The sequence below is a fragment of the Macrosteles quadrilineatus genome, unplaced genomic scaffold (genome assembly GCF_028750875.1).
Source record: "Macrosteles quadrilineatus isolate MER2022 unplaced genomic scaffold, UCM_ALF_1.0 Scaffold_8__2_contigs__length_117827958, whole genome shotgun sequence".
In the NCBI taxonomy this organism is placed as follows: Eukaryota; Metazoa; Arthropoda; class Insecta; order Hemiptera; family Cicadellidae; genus Macrosteles; species Macrosteles quadrilineatus.
The window spans coordinates 537,297-553,925 of record NW_026542601.1 but is presented as its reverse complement, the minus strand read 5'-3'; the positions used below and the strand labels follow the sequence as shown (position 1 = coordinate 553,925).

Sequence of the window (16,629 nt, the reverse complement as noted above, 5' to 3'; positions counted from 1 at the left end):
GTAGCATTTTTATTCCAGGGAGTAAAAGTCCTTTTAGCGAATTTCCCTATAGGGAAGTAGCTATTACCGTAGGTGGCACGGTAAGACCTAGACCCGGGACCGATTTACTTTTTCATTTTGATGTCCCCAGAGGCCAAAAACACCATTCGTTCAAATTTTTATATATGTATATATATATATAGACATATATATATACTTTTGTGCCCACCCGGTTTGGCAGTCAGTGCGCTGGTAATTTACTCGGTGTGGCAGTCACCCGCCCGAAAGCCAGTCAGCTCTCCCATAAGCCAGTCAGGTATGGCTTCCCGTGCACTTTATACGTATGAAAACAGCAAACCGGTGCTGCTGCCTGTGTCGATAAGCGTAACTGCAATACCAATGCGGAGACTGTCTCATCGTGTGTTCTATCGTGGAGTAGTGTAGCCAGTACGGCACCCTACCCTACTTTGTAGCGGTAAAACCCAGCGGTCTGTAACCTTCGTTTACTCCTTGTTACTATTTGTGTTGGGATAGTGATTAACTACGTGTTAATGTTTAAACATGTTCATACTCCAAATAAATATGATGCACCTCTAATAAGGATCGTCGAATACTAATTAATTATAATTGGTTGAATCTTGATCCTACCCGTTCATCATCTCATATTTTAAGTTATTTTGATTTTTTTTACCTTCAGTTGAAATTTTAGTCAATTTCTCCTTTATACAATATTTTTTATCCTAGTATTTACAGTGTTTCCACGGACCGGGAACTATACGAATTTTCTTTATCTCGAGAAATATACGTGAATCTTGTCCGAGATACTGGAACTGTTTTTTACGCAATTGCGTAACGCGAAGGAGTAACTATTACATATGACAACGATATTATTCTATCTGATAAGAATAACCATGAAACTACACTCGAAAGATAAAATATTTTTATAATAATTTCAATGTTACAAACAAACTATTACAGGAATTATATTTTGGGACGGATGAATGATAAGGAAGCAACAAAAAGTGGTCACGAGTGCAAATACGGGGGGGGAGGGGGGTACAATATAACGAACGCCAGAAACGATTATTTGTTTACTTTTCAGATTCCTTCTCTCTCTCTCTCTCTCTCTCTCTCTCGCTCTCTAACAATGTACAGATTGTGGACTTTACGATTTAAGTTTTCCTTCAATTATTTCAGTTCAATCCCATACCTATCCTTATGGTTTCCTATCTATTATTTTTCAAAATAAATAGTAAAGCAGGTTAAACTATTTTTTATTTTATTTTCTTGAAACCAAACACTCTTTACCATCCCGTATTCTGCAGAGTCAAATGTTTAACACTGTGTTTATAAAAATTGAATGGCCACACAATTTTGTGTTTTTTTTTTTTTTTTTACTAATAGTAACTGGGATATTTTTATATGCCAATAAGTGCTGCAAGCTGTAATAAATGCTGCTGATTAATATCAAAATAAGTTATAATTTATTTTGTATAATACATCGGTCATTGAATACAAACCATAATGGGTTTTCTATTTGTAACTTTAACTTGCAAATACAGTAGAACCTCGCTTAACTGAAGGCGCATCATCATGATGCCTATATATTATATAACCTCACAAATCCCAAGAAAATGTTTTATTAACTGTGTTTTTCAGTCTAATATTTCGATATGAACGATATATTTAACTATTTACGGTAATTTTTATGTGCAGTAGGTTCCCAATTATTGAAATATTACAGATCATTTAACAAAAATAAGATGGAAGCAAAACGGAGAAATATCGATCAGTATCGTCAAGGTCAACCTATACGCTCGCACCTACACACTGACAATCTTGCACTGACACTGACATACTGACAATCGTCTGCTTCTGTCTGCTGTCACAACACTACAATATTTTGTGGTTGGGTCGTTGGGTGATTAGTAACCATGACAACTTGTGGATGTAGAGAAACCAAAGAAAGAATAGAACAAAGAGAAATAATAAGAGGTGTCATTTTTATATTTATCTTATTTTTATCATTGTTATTATTACCAGAAAGACTTAAGTACAGTACTATGATTTTATGGTGTTTTATGAGTTATTTAATATTTTTATCCCCATACTTCTGTTCTGAAACATCATGTAGTAGTAGCCTAGGATGACTACGGTATCAGTAGTCTTCTAGTCTACATTTTCATTTTGTTTTGTTCTTTACGTGATTTATTGCTGTACAGTAAGCAAGTTTTGTTTTGTTTGAGTAAGCATACGGTGTAGTTTTTATTAGTAAACCAAGGTTAATGACTTCACATATCACGGTTGCGCAATACCTATTGTATTTTGACTATGTAAAATGCAAATTTATAATCACGTTAACGTCCATTTATATAGTGTCCCGGAACGGCATTGTTCCTGAGTAAGAAACATATAAATATCATATTTAAATTATCCAGAAGTTCTTAGTTACTCACACGGGGAAAAAAAGTTTTAGGCCTAAATCATTTGAAACCTGTACATTACATATTTTTGGTCGAGTTTTCGACCACTGGACGACCACTAGTTAAAGTTAATTGTATTACAACAATCTTTATAGTAAGCAATATAAGCTTGAATCGGACTTATCTGCCTTCAGCTAATCCATCATATGATAGTACGTTAGAGAGTATGCCCATGCTGAAGTTTTACTTATACTTGAAGAATGACTTAATTTAGTACCAAGAAATAAATCACACCCCTTACATACACTGTGCTGTTTTAATGATGTGTAGTTGATTGCTACTGTATTAACCTGTGATCACATATTAATTTATTCATTAAGAACGTATTTAAAAAAATACTACTTTTATTTTTTTTTTTATTTCTATGATTTATTTACAATAACAGAAATGTGTAAGATTAAAATAAAGTAATGTGTTGCATTGTCCATTTAAAGTTACATCATAGTAAATTGAAATTCCACTGAAACTTAAACAATAAAAGCCGAAATTAGTTATAAAGAAAACACGAGTTTCCTTTATATTGCTTTTACAATCGAAATATACATACTGAGCCACGGCTCGGTCCCCCGGTACTTTTAATTTTAAATATTCAAATAAAGTCGATTATTTTTAATGTTTTATGAAACGTGACATAGCAAATTTCCACGGAACTTTTTTCGTCGGCTACTACTTTATTTTATTTTTTGGTCAGGCTAGTTTAAAAACAGTGGATTCTGTATACAAAAAGTGAAATGTTCTAAATCATATTTTTGGCTTATGTACGTAATTTAAATTGTACGAGAGGGGCTTCCCACCGTGCCGGATTGCGCCGTGCGGGCATATTTTGATCCAGTGGCGGGTGTTTGGTGTTTTGAATAAGAATACTGAATTGCTCGTTTTAAGATCGTATCATTACAAATCCTATCATTTTAAGATTTGCTTACACTTACGAGAAATGCATTTGCCATTTTTACATTTCTCAGGTACAAATTTTATGAAATAACGTACATTAATGCGTTGTTTGACAAGTAGCTGGGGACCGAGCTTTGTTCGGAAACTTTACACTTTGAGACTATTCCTTGGTCAATGTAATGCTATCCCAAAAATAATAATTTGCGGTATTTTTTTTTTCTTGACATTTAACTTCTATTCAAATAATAATATCATAGTTTACTGAAATGATGAGATAGAAGGGTTTTTAAAAATTTGTTTGGTTCCCCTAAATGGCCGAAACTATAGAAATTACCCAGTATTTTTCACGCTGAATTCAAAGAAGGCTATTAGTAGTATGAAAATCTTCCCACCTTCCTTCCTTTGAAGTATTAGTCACTGCAAGAACTTGGACTCGCTCCAAAACCAGAACCGAAACGTTTAATTTACCCTCAATTTTTAAAATGTAATAAGTTACAATTTTCTGGAAACTCAGGACACTTTCTGTCTGAAAATAATTACGGTTGATCCTTGTTGGTGAGTACCAAAAAGGAACCTTAGGTATAAACATGGTTGTATATCCAAGTTTGGTTGTCCTTGATATTGCACTATTTCATTGACACTGACAAATTAGGGCTAGGCTGCACTATAAGTTAATTGGAAGTTTATTTGATATCTAGTCCTAAGCTTATAGCCATCTTAAGGCAAACATAACCAAAACCTAACCACAGACATATAAATATAAGTGATATAAATATAAACACTCATCCTCTGTAGGCCTAAAGCTACCTATCTATATTTTTTTGGGTTAGGATTAGTACTTTTTTGAGAGAGTGTCATTATGTACTGAGCACACTTAGATGATATAGGGTATCAGTGATTTATGAAATTATTTATTTATAAAAAGCAAACTAACGGAGTTACCTTAATGATGCACCCAGTATTTAATACAAAAATTAAATCTTATGCCTATGTATATTAGTTTTAAAACAGAGTAGAATAAGGCACCTATAATCTAGATTAGGCATTGATTAGTGTTTATAAACTAAACATGGATGAACCACTAAGTCAAGCTACTAATCCAGTTGTTCAGGCTAGGCTAAACTGAACTCTGAAAGCATCCATCTCAAAACGGCCACAACTTAAGAACAGATCCTAGAATTTGATTTATTTTAAACTTTATTTTTCTGAAATAGATAGCTAAACTGTCCAGTGCAATCATCCCACACTGCAAATAGCAACACTCAAACTTAGTTAGGTAAGCTAGTGGTAGGTTACAACTAATTATTATCCCTGTGACCGATTCAGTGTAACATCTGACATCAGTCAGAATCAGACGACATTATTGACAACGACACTCGTCGTGTCGTTTCTTTAATTTACGGTATAATATAGTATAAAACATCTACCATATCCATAACAATGTTCTACCACTGCACCTAAACAGCAGAAAAAAGCAAATCACCAAATTCAAATCACCAAGATTCGCACAATATGACAAATTATTTATAAATTAAAAACAGTATATCTTCTGTGCCAGTAGTTAATGCGTGATTGAACTTCAAACAAACAAACAAACACACAAACTTTCACATTTATAATATTAGTAAGATAAGATGTATTAATTAAATATTAATTACTAGCTGTGTGCCCGTTCTACGCACGGGGATCCTCTAGTGGTCAGTTGAAACCTTCCTAAATAAAGAAAAACTATTGGTTTGCATATTTTCAGATATACTAGCCAAACTATTATATACAAACAAATACAGTATCTGACAGTTTCAAGTAAAAAAAAATGCGTAATAGATCTATGAGGGGTACACTTCCATATCTGTTGGCACAAACAACTAAATTAGTAATATTGATTATTCGATTGTTTAATTCCATATATCGTTTGGTTAGTTAGGTTAGGTTAACCTTACCTAACTAACCAAACGATATATAGTTAAAATACTATACCTCAACCTCGCCATTAAACATTCAGGTTGGAAATTTCACTATCAAAGGTGCTCTTGGCCTGTCCGTACGGAACACTGAGTTATATGCGCTACCAACTTATGAATAATTGTTTAAGCCTACGAACCCAAGAGATGGATAATTGGTCTGTTGGACGTATGGTCCAGCGAGCAGCACATAGCGTTGAGAAGACACATTAGAAATACGATTTGAGCATAATCCGTAAACCTCTGATACAATCACCCACTGCAGTTGTCTCTAAACACTTTACACAACCACCATTGAAGTGCCGTCAACGAGTTGAAACCTTATATGTAAGCTATTGGTAACGCTTATGTAAAAAATGTAAGTTTCCCAGGCATATAGAACACTGAGTCAAAGTCTTTTCCCCGGTTATAAACCCAAAACTCGATAGAAATTCTATACACAAAGAAGCTCTATTTTCATTTACGGTTACCCTACACATTATTACACTTGCGATTAATTAAATCCGTTATGTAAGGAAAAACGGTTTTAATCCAACTTGGTTTGGATTTGCTTTTGAAACTTGATCTGAAATGATTGCGGTATTTGTAAACAATATTCAATTTAAACATATCAGTGACAGCTAGAGAAAAATAATCTTGATCCGAACAGCTGTTCGCTATTTCATATGATGATTATGTGATAAACATTGTGAGAAAACTTGACAAAAATCGCACAAAATTGGGTTTTAAACGTCCGTAAGTTTTTTTTACAAAGTAGCGAGGCCATATTTTAATAGCTAAAGACACTTTCGCCAATCCAGTGAATACATTAAAATGATTCGAGGATCTTGATAGGTACTCTCGTTTTCAGGAGAAGGCCGCGTAAAATAGCCTTTGGACCGTGACAGACGGAAGATAGACAACAACGGAATTGAGATAATAATTGATGATTCAGATAATAACGGAATTGAGATGAAACTTTTTTCGGATTCTTGAATGTTTAAAACGTAAAAATAATCTAAAAGTTGATGATTCTGAGCAATGTACAGACAAACCTCTAATTTTATTTATATAGATTAGTACCTGTGGTGATTTTTATTAGAAATTTATTGAAGTAAATAAACAGCAAAGTTAAAAACCATCTGACCAGTGTTTTTATTTAAAAAGTACGTAGGCCTATTTGATTGACTTTGTTTTCTGAACTAAAATATCTATTTCCTGATCTATTTTTAGTTCCTGTTTTCGAAACATAATTTGGCAAAACAATTATTTATTCATTAAACAACTTGATCGAAAAATAATTTCTAAACATTGGAGGACAATTAAAAAACTTTTGAATTCTAATAAACCTAGCTGCCGTACCTGTGTTTTACATCGGAGAGTATTTTGAAGAGAAAAAGTTTGATACACGTCACATATTTCAAATCCCACTCCAAACACGTCATGTTAATACGTTTACTTCCTTAAATTAAGAATGTCACAATCTCCAATTAACAGGCCCGTAGCAAAAGTTAAAAGTTTCACAAATCGAATCGTTTATACCTTTTGGACCGCAAAATCAAAGAACTTTATTGACAGCATTTAAAGCTGACTTCGTTAAACATTCTGTTATCTACATTCTTCAAAAATGTAAACATTGTGAAACTTTGGAATCCCATGGGGCGTAACTCAAAGAAAACACGTTAAATGTAATCGGTATATTTGTTTAACCAGGTACAGGGCTACCTCTTGAATTGATATAGATAATAAATCGAAAAATAAAGAAATATAAGTTGATTGATTATTGGCTCTTACAAAAGGGTAAACAATCAAGGAACATGATTTAATTAAGTAACCACACATCACTGAGTCTATATCTTCATTCTTTCTTGTAAAAATCGCTTTGATTGTGGCTATATAAAATAGGGAAGTAATATTTCACTGTACAACGAGCTCAAAACACAAAATTTCCCGATTTCCCTTTAGACCTTTTTAAAGAGCTTAAAAAAAACAAATAATTTAGTATATAAAAGTATTTTTGTTCGATTATTAGTAACGGAGAAAATTTAAAAAATTGTAAATTTAAAATTCCCATGTTATTCTTATGGAGAATATTGTCAAATGTTCTAGTTTGCTTGTTTATGGATACATTTTGATCAATCTTGGCAAATTAATTTATTTTCTACTGCGCTATCAATATTTTACTCAAAAACACACTTTATTAGTTTCCTTGTAGCAGCAAACCTAGGTACTCGTTAAACCTAATGTTATTAAAATATATTTAACTGAAAATCAATTCAGACAAATGGAAATTCGCTTAGTCGGCAGGTTTGCTGCGGCGGGGGTATTTAGTCTAAAAATCAGGGAGTAAAAATCAGCTGTTGTAAACAAACAGTTGTAAATTTCGATTGTGACAATCGTATCGTTTGAAATTATTTATCGATTGATTTATTAGGTAAGGTTTTAGCTAGCCTATTGCATCGATGTATAATATTGTTGTCGATTGCTCGACAATTCGATGGTATAACAACACAATCGTAATAGACGAAATAATTGAATCACTAACAGCTGCTATTTGCATTAGCAGAATTGAAAACAAGCTGGAAGTCGTTTCGAGAGGTTATCTTTACATAAAATTATTTCGTTCTCTAACTTTGTTTTTTGTTAATTAATGATGCAATATGACGAAAAATATAGTTCACCACACGGGCAAAAGGTGACTTTTTAACCCTCACTCATTTTCGGACCTCGGCTTCGCCTCGATAGTAACTTGACCTCTCGTAAAAAAGTCAATTTAGGCCCTAGTGATGAAAATATACTATTTCGCAACACTACTGTGAAATGACCCGTTTTCGTAATATGTTTATCACCTGCGAAAATTCATCATTAGGCCTACATTGTTTACTACAAAAAATAATGTTTACTATGCGAAAGTAGTGTTTACTACCTTTTTTGGGTTTTGCCGATGTAAACAAACAAAGATTTGTCAATGTTTTGTCAACTGTTAAAATTTACAACTAACCTAAAAAAACCTATGAGTTTTGTAATGTTCCTCATTTGTAATAAGAAATATCCAATGTAAGTTTTAATTAATAAAAAAAAAAAATTTTAAAGTGTATCGAAAAGTAACGTTAGAACAGGATTGAAAGTGGGTCTATACATATTATCGACCATATTTAAAGTGCTTGATAAATCTCGCACTTTAAACATGTTCTAAAATATGTAATGACTCACTTCCTACTCTTGTTATGAAATATACTATAGTATGGGGGTGTATCTTCTATTTGTGTTTGCAGAAAAGTTATTTTTTAATATTTTGATCAAGAAACGGCTCATTTTTTTGCCCAAACAATCTAGTTACCAACTCAGTTTCAACCTCAAACTTGAGTTACTGTAAGAAGAATCATCTGTTTAGCGCGAGCACTATAGGAGTGGTATAACGCACTGGATACACAGTACTGTACGTTTTTAGTCATACCGTAGTATTTTGTTCTGTAGTGTCAGTGTAATGCTGTGTTGTACAATGTAGTGTTTTACAACCCCCCCTCCCCCCCCTCTATTACTGTCAGTTGCTAAGCTACGACTAAGTTCGGTTGTTAGGCCTACCTCCTGTAATTAATTTGCTGGCCGTAGACGTAGCAACCACTGGGTCTAATTTATGATTGCAGCATTTGTGTCTAGTTTGGTCGGAGCTTGTATAGTTTGAACACTGCGTGCACTGGCGTCGTTAAAATATAGTTTATTACTCTGTATCAAGTCTTGGATTGAGTTGAGAAGAAATTAATGAGTCGAAATGTTTTAGTACTTTGTGTATTTTACAGTTTAAAAGACTATAGAATCTCGTTAAAAATGTTTTACAATCCAAGTTTAGTCCTAGATTTAAAATGAAAAACTCTGTACGTTCATTCAATTAGCTTTTAACCAACCAATAATTGTTGGTTAAAAACCAATTGAATCACATTTCGTCGTAATTGATGACAACACATTTTAGCGGTTGCAAGTACAAATTGTGTACGTTTATAGTGGTCGGTTCGTTTTCGCCTCCCTAGCCAGCATTGTTCACTGATATGTGGTCAATTAGTTTCATGCCTAGTTTCCAGGCCAGCCATCCTCGGTGAAACGATCCTGTCAAATATACAGGATTTTTTAGAAAGTTTGTCTGATACCTAGTAGGTAATAGGTTATACGGAGAGGGGCTCGAAGTAGGCAAGAATTGTGGAGAAAGATGAAGAGAATGAGTCGTATTACCTTGGTTTTCTACACATCACTAACAGTAACTGACAACTCTGGTTACAGATGTACTTTTAATTCAGCGTGGTGTACGTGCGATCTTGGTGACTATTATAATGCGTGCAAAATGAAAGGTATATGTTTTGCCAGTCAGCAGTTGGAAAGTGCCTGGGGTAAACACCATTACGTCGTCATTACAGCTAATTACTTTTTAGCCTTCTTGATAATAGGGATGAAAACACAATCCCTCGTATTTTAAGGCCCTCTTCGCTGTTTTATTCTCTTGAACGATTCAGAATGGTCAGTATACATGTATTTCGTTAGGTCACTTGAGATAATATAATGAGAGTGAAAGATTCTCAATAGATGTACGGTGCATGAATGGTACGGTGAAAGAAAATTTAGCGATATTTTGAATAAGGAACGATACATTTTATTCAAAGTAAATCTTAAACATGATTCGTGAACGACGTGGTTTTCATTATAACTCAAGAGGATCTTGTTTTTGTCGACAGGTTTTAATAGCATACATCAACCTGTGAATTTATTCAAAACTATCAAATTGGAAGGTGGGCCCGTGACCGGAATCGAACCGGTCCATGATTGGGAAATGAATGAGGACCTCGTGGTTGTGTGTTGGTGTGGTTGTGTGGTTTTGTGGTTGTATGTTGGTGTGGTTGTGTGGTTTTGTGGTTGTATGTTGGTGTGGTTGTGTGGTTTTGTGGTTGTATGTTGGTGTGGTTGTCAACGACGCTGCTATACAATACACAATGGCATCCCAGATACTAAATGAAGATCCATCAAACTGTGATCCGGATGTAAATTATCTAAATGACCAATCTGTTTGTTTGTGCTTTCGCCCCGAATTGGTTGTAGCTGAGGTTAACCTTTTTAAAATTTGTTTCACGGTAAAACTTCTTTACAAGAGTCAAAGATTAGTTGATAACTAAGGTTATCATCTGAGCTTATTGACTCTTCCCATTGCTGTCATGCGATTTTTACTAAATTTTCTTGCCATATGAAATACTGGGTCTAAACAATAGTTTAGTTGCTTTTCAAACAGAATGTACTTGACGCAAAATATCTGTTGCAAAATAATATGAATTGCTGGCGTGGAAAAGAATGTTGTTTTTGTACCTTCAATAATTATGATTTTTGTCATAATGTAAGTGTTGCAATTAAAGTGTTTTTAATTAACATTTTGACAAAAATCTTGCAATTATTCAATAATTTCAAACATCAGAACCAATTCGAATCGTTGATTACATAACGGCACCTTATACATTTTAGCATCTTTAACCTTGTTTAAGGTTTACTTAACAAACGTCTTTCAGAAAAGCCCTTTTAGAAGAGATCGGACATTTAATGTTGTCGGATATCAAATCAATTAATTATTGGACGTAACGCCTGATAGGTAGCAGAGGTCGTTGACATGCTGATGGCTGGGACGAATCTTTTCCAGCAGAAGGAACTTGGTGGTCCGCAAGGGGCCTCCTAAGAAAGAACTTAACCTACATTCTATAAAACATCTGACCTTTGGTGGAATGTAATAGATCAACAAAAGAATATAAGGGTTAAAATAACTAAGGAGTTTTAACAGACAACACTTTAAGTTAGAAAGGTATTTAACGATTGCTTTAGAGGCCTGTACTTATTACTGGTGTGGTACAAGTCTTTGACAGCGTTGGCAAACATACTTGTCAATATTTAGTTGTAGTCGAGTTTTACTTGCCAAAAAGTTGTTATACCACACCAATATCTTAAATAGGTTTTCCTTAGAATCTTTCCAAGATTAAAACAACTGAGGTGGGTAGATATATTTACCAAAGGTTGAAATAGGGACTCGTGATTAAGTAGTAGCGAAGAGTGTCTACCATGAATTACCTGCTCATAGATTGCACTTTGATGTCATTTTCTGGTGCATAGCTCAGTCTTCATACTATGAGCAAAGCTCAAACTGGACTTCAATGCTAAAGCGCGTTGGATTTAGTGTTTGTAAATAGGAGATCTTGTTTACATAGTTCATTTTAGATTTGATTACAAATAAATAACGAAAGTACATTCTACTGAACGCGAAATTTCTGAAGGGGTTCAACCACGAAACGATACTAAACAAATCATCCTTACAGACTTCAAACGGTGCGTTTCCTCCTGGGTTGGGAGACTTCTAATGGCAAATCTTAATTCATTGTTCAATAGACGATGCTCAGTGAAATACCCGTGTTGGCGTGTTGAGTGAATGCACTGACATGTTTTTAACGTATTGTTTACTGTTCCGATCGTTGGCCAGATGAGGGAGGCGGAGTGCCAACATTTGGGTGACGACTGGCGGAACTGGCTGGACGTCCAGTGACGTTGGGGCCGAAAATACTTACACTCTCGGCAGCCGCGACCCAACACTTTGGGTGGTGTATTGTTTAGACAGAAACTATTTTAATTATTATTTTATGATTTATCGCTAGTTGTTTGATATGTTCGGTAACCGTCCCAAAACTGTGATCAGTAGGTCAAAATTTCACAGGCTAGAAGATAGGCTTCTAAAACAAAAAAAAGACAGTATAATCTTGATGTTGGCGAGGGTTGAATTGTTTTTACTCCCAAGATGGATTGTGTTTCGCATACAAAGCGTGTGTGGAGTGGGTCGGTACTATCGCCGATGGCCTAGTTTTGACAAACGGTAACATGGATTACAGGGTCGGTGATATTATGAAATAAAGGGCAGAAATAACCAAAATGTTATACTTTAAAACTTTTAAATCAAAGAATGTAGACTAAGAAATTATGTATTAAATTGGGTTTGTTTGCCTGCACTCATTTCAGGAGACGGACTTCAATATAAATACGTACTGAAGCCTTAACTATTGACACTGTCGACGGTAATTAGAATGAATACCCCCTAAATACCTCAGATTACTGATGAAGCTGGTTGTGTTTAAATTATTTTCTAGGTATATTCTGATCGTTTGAGGATGGTTTGTAGTAATTTGCAGTGATTTTGCGTGGCTAGAACCTCGTCGATCACGAGACAGCGGAATGTGAAAGGAGGAAAGTGTCTCACGTGGATGATCACACGCAGCTAAAGGACAAAGCAAAACGTATACACAGGACCTAGGACAAGACTAATGACCGTGATGACGGCGACCAACAAAACATCCGGCTGTGACAACTCTACACAAAGTACAATATGTTACTTGTAGTAGCAGTAGAGACTAGACACACAGTACCTCGGACACGTCTACCGCGATGATGACGACCAACAAAACATCCGGCTGTGACAACTCTACACAAAGTACAATATGTTACTTGTAGTAGCAGTAGAGACTAGACACACAGTACCTCGGACACGTCTACCGCGATGATGACGACCAACAAAACATCCGGCTGTGACAACTCAATACAAAGTACAATATGTTACTTGTAGTAGCAGTAGAGACTAGACACACAGTACCTCGGACACGTCTACCGCGATGATGACGACCAACAAAACATCCGGCTGTGACAACTCTACACAAAGTACAATATGTTACTTGTAGTAGCAGTAGAGACTAGACACACAGTACCTCGGACACGACTAACTATTATCCAGCAACTAGGAGGTCACGAATTGTGGATATTTATAGGCATTCACTGTGGATGCGATACTCCCTGGTGTGGATTAACGTCCGCACTTCTAGTGAGTACTACGACTATCCGCAGTACTATCCTGAAAATAAGACCAATTCATATATACAAAGTCAACAATTTGGTTCGGATTCCACTATAAACTGTAGGTCCCTTAGTTACCATTAGCTGCATGGGCTATTAATTAACAGCTGTGCCTAAGGAATGTCAGCCTCAGTCACTAACAAGACTACAAGATCGCGCCACTCATCCTACACTCTTCTCCATTCATACTTGGCTTAATGGTACTTTGTACGGTCGCCATTTAAAGTATTAACTACCGCGATGACGGCGATCAACAAAACATCCGGCTGTGACAACTCGACAACTCTATACAAAGTACAATCGGCTGTAACCAGTATTGTAGCAGTAAGCCGAGTTATGCTTAAGGCATTGTTTGTTACCATAGGCCGGTTATCTTTTATCTATATTATATTTGTGTTTACATTTAGTCTGAAACACATCCGGCCTTGTTTTAAGTGTATCTTCTCTTCATTCTTTTGTAACCTAGTAACTTATATTTTGACCAGCCGATGACAGGCGGGGGAAGTGAGCTGGACTTTCGGTAGAGTGTAAAACTTCAGTCCCCAAGGTTCCCGGTTCACATCCCGCCAATCACGAATTTATTTTATCCATGTGATACCGTGAGCATACCTGATTAAATGTGGTAATACTAGGCCTAGCATGTACTACAATATTGTAAACCTTTTCCTTGCCAGAACCTAGCATCATAGGATGTGCCAGTGGGACTGGGATGTAAAAAACACTTACAGTCAATAAAAATAATCTTCTTTAATATGATTCCCTAAGGTATGTCTGAAGTTTTTGGTCATTGGAAATCCTTTAAGACGATTGAGCTACCAAGAAATCTACTAAGCTACTAGGCCTATACTACTGTCATTAGCTGATACTAGATACAACCTACATTTCTCAGATAATATACTTATTACAATTATTGAGAGTCAGAAGCAAAATGATCAGACAGCTAAGATAAGTTAAGCCTTCTCGAGATTATTATTTAATAGTCCTATGATGAAACTTGTAGTCTTTATTCCTAAAGTTTCTGACAGTTCTTGAGACAGAACTTGTTCAAAACTATCACTAGTTTGACTAAATAATTCTGATTAAAGAGTTATTTCAATGCAATTGTCCACACGTCAAATGCAAAATCAATTACAAAATGCCTACTGTATGCAATTTGAACAAATATCTTTTATAACAATCATTTAAAGACAGTTAACCAACAGTTTTATATGTGTTTGTTGTTCTTTTCCTAGTGCACTCTGGTGGTGGACTGGTGACATGGGATATTGATTGAGCTGTCATTGTTATTTATACCTTGATGCCACTGTTTGTTCCATGTAGCAGATCTCTCGCCCACACAATATGATCGTCAGGGCCACAAGCCATCAGTCGGCTAAATTTAATTTAATTTGTCAGCATCAATTTTAATTTAATAAACAGATAAACAAAATAGGTTATATGTTTATCTGAATTTAAAATCTAGATTGAATATTAAGATTTACTTTTTTATGAGAACTATCCTTTTTGCAACATGAATAATGTAAACATTACCTAAATTAGACCACTCAAATAGCCATGATGGTTAAATCGGTCCAATGAGACAGTAGGTAACACACAGCACACCCACAAAAGTGAATACTACATTGTGTAGTCTTGAGATAGGCCTAGGTGTCTAGTCCAACTAAAGACTAAAGATTAAATACTAAAGTTCTATCCAAACCAATAAACTGGGCTGCCTTGTAAATATATAGATACCATAACTGGATACTCGTAGTTTTATTGCTCGTCTACGAATCATAATGTTGTCGGTTTGATTTTAGACAAGTCAGTAGCTTTATGATGGTTCAAAAATGTCCAGTACTAGAAAAACCTAGGTGTTTCTAGTAATATAATTAAAAAATGTGTAAAGGTGTTTCTAGTACTGGACATTTTTGAACCATCATAAAGCTACTGACTTGTCTAAAATCAAACCGACAACATTATGATTCGTAGACGAGCAATATAACTACGAGTATTCAGTTATGGTATCTATACATTTACAAGGCAGCCCGGTTTATTGGTTTGGATAGAACTATTGAGATCCTAAAAGAGGCTACAACAGAGCGGCAATCAAGATTTACTTCAAGCTGGCTAACTCCAATGCTGTCTTGACCATATCTTTTTAAAAGAACCTCTGAAGTCCAGGCCTTTCTTATACCTGAAATATTGTTTGACAACCTTATTTTGGTTGATTTGCCTATGCACATAGAATATTTTCTAGGCTGTATTTAGTAAATCAGAGCCTTATGGTGCAAAAATTCTAAATCTTTGTGCTATGGGCTATGTTTCCAACCTGTTTTTGGATTTGAAACTGGACCAACTCTAGTCAATGATTATGGCTAAAGACTAAACTAAATATTGCAAAAACCAACACCACAGCTGAATTTACTACTTATGTATTACTATTCTTGCAGTCAATTACACACACTGGTGTGTCGACATCATTAACTAATCGACGGCGTCAAACAAATCTTAATAGTTTTACAAAATCCAGAGTTAATATAGTAAATAGCAAAAATTCTGAGAGATTAAGTTGATAATTAAAAACATACTTCACATCAGTTACTGTAGGTGAATGATAAACTCTGCGAAGCATTTGTTTTGTCGAGGCCAACCAATGTTGACCGTGTCATAACAGTTTATGTCGCCTCGGTGACTCTGTCATGGCATGTTACAGTTTGTATTATCATAAAACACTTGACGGTTTACATATTTTTACTCCCTCTACCAAATAGTTGGTAAAACAAGCGCCTCATTTGGTGGACTTGTACTACATACTATTATGAGATGAGGATTAAACATTCACTTAAGGGTAATGAAGTAGAATGTAGGAAAATTTTTTACACAGTTATTTGAATGATCAGAAATTCTGTTTAACTCTGATCTATTAATTTTTACACTATGATAGTTATTGTGCCATAACATATGTTACAGTTTTCAATGAGTTGTTCTGTTTAATTTGGACTTGTTAAAAAGTTGTCATATTTGACAGAAATTAGTACTTTACATCAATACGTTAAATCTCAATTCAGCTACGCTTCTATTCTATTCTACTATTCCTTCTATTCTTTTATTCTACAACTAGGTACACCTTGAATATGGGGTTTAAAATCAATAGTCCTTGGTGTCAACTCAAACATGAGTGAGAACTATTTTGTTATCAAGACCACACTTTTCTTTTATTCGATTGAGCTTGATGTGTGAATAATCAAAATCGATTGTCATTGTTACATATTTTACATATTACAATCTTACAATGTTTAAAGTTTTAGTACATTTAAAAGTTCTGGAAAATTTTAATATAAGAATAATTATTTCAGTGACGTGCAGTTTTCTTACAATAAACGTGCACCATGGGCATAAAAAATATTGAAAAACACAACCCTCAATTTTGAAAATTATAA

The 16,629-nt window shown here is 34.8% G+C and overlaps 1 protein-coding gene across 5 annotated transcripts in view; it reads left to right on the top strand.

The window, feature by feature from the left end:
- Positions 1–16,629, top strand: part of LOC128999345 (nuclear factor of activated T-cells 5-like) — an 82,770-nt gene that overhangs the window by 25,792 nt on the left and 40,349 nt on the right. The gene's annotated exons all lie outside the window — the stretch shown is intronic.